A 1,770-nucleotide genomic window follows, 5' to 3' on the forward strand; every position below is an offset into this window, starting at 1 on the left:
TGTATGTTTGCCTTTATGTCAAGCTAGAGCAATTTTTTCCATCTGAAAACTTGACTTTGAACTTCTTTGGCTTAAGGTAGAAAACTATTCCTAGAAATGTGGGGCTCATATTTTTAATGACCTTCTCTGTTGGCAAATTCTGTCTATCTACCTATCATTTATCTATTATCTATCCATCTATCTTTCTACCTATCCATCTGTCATCTATCTACATATCATGTATTATCATCTTTCAATCATCTATCTGTATATTTACACATCTATCTAGCTCTATCTATCTGCACACACACAGACATACATCGTCAAATAATGGATATGAACAGTTGATTAATACTTACTCTCACTTCTTATAGAGTTCACCGCTATTGATTCTACCAAAGCTTGTCAAAAGGATGAAAAAGGTAAGTTTTTGTATGCCTTATGGCAGGCTATATCAATTTTTTTCTTCCTGATCAACATAACTTTTGAACTTCCCTGGCTTAAGGTAGAAAACTAGTCCTGGAGTTGTGGAGCTCATATTTTTAATAAGCCTCTCCTCTGTTGGCAGATCCTATCTGTTATCTATACATGTACACTCAGGAACACTGTCAAAGAATGGATATGAACAATTGATTAATACTTGCTCTCATTTCTTGTAGAAGTACTGGAGGTCACTGCTAATAATTCTACAAAAACTTGTCTGAAAGATGAATATGGTAAGTTTTTGCATGTTTGCTTTTACACCATGCTATACTAATTTTCTTCTCCTGATCAATTTAACTTTTGAACCTCCCTGGCTTAAGGTAGAAAAATAAGAATGGCTGGATTTTGCAGAATAGACTGAATAATATTTTAAGTCAATCCATCATTCTTAGGGGTTGTCTTAATACAGTAAATGCTGGTCTGGGTATGAGATGACTAAGTTAGAGGGTGCAGTGAAATGCTCAGCATTATTTCAACAATGGACTTAACTAGTGTGGCTTTGTTTTTAATAACTGGGAAAAACATGTATCAAGTTGCCTCTAGATTTTTTTTTAAGTTTTTGGTTCTCATTAATAGTTGATAATATGAACTGACAATTCATGAGAGATTCTTATACAGAAGGCATTATGCTGTGTTTTGAATGCATTTTCTTATTTTATCCTCATAGCAGTCCTATGAAATGGCACAATATTTTTTTCCCATTTTACAGATGAAGACAATGAGCTAAAATTAATTAAGTCCTTTGAACCATGACACATAGATGGATCTGGGGTTTCAAACGAGGCCATCTGAATCAAGAGCTTATACACTTACTAAGTTCTCTATTCTTCCTCTAAGGTATAGTCACAGAACAAGAGATCCCAAGGACAAGGTCCTGAGCCATGCTGGACATAATATGGTACACACATGATTGCATAGGCTTCTGATTAACGCAAATGGGACTTTAACCCCAGTTCTTTTATTTCTTAAAATTTATTTATTTTGAGAAAGTAGGTTTTCTTTTTTTCTTTTTAAAGTAAGGTATATACAGTAAAATTAAAAAATTTTAGTGTACACCTCAATGAATTTTGACAGGTGTATACACTCATATAACCATCACCCAGATCAAGATATCAAACAATCTAATTTTTTTCCCCTTCACTTATTTCACTCATTTTTCCATTACCTTCCCCTATGGCAACCTGCATATTCTTTGTGTTTATGAGTCTATTTGTTTTGTTTTTTTGTGTCATTTTTGAGATTCCATATAAGAAATCACATGGTGTTTGTCTTTATCTGACTTATTTCACTTAGCATAACATACTTTAG

The sequence above is a fragment of the Manis pentadactyla genome, chromosome 7, assembly GCF_030020395.1.
Source record: "Manis pentadactyla isolate mManPen7 chromosome 7, mManPen7.hap1, whole genome shotgun sequence".
NCBI lineage: Eukaryota > Metazoa > Chordata > Mammalia > Pholidota > Manidae > Manis > Manis pentadactyla.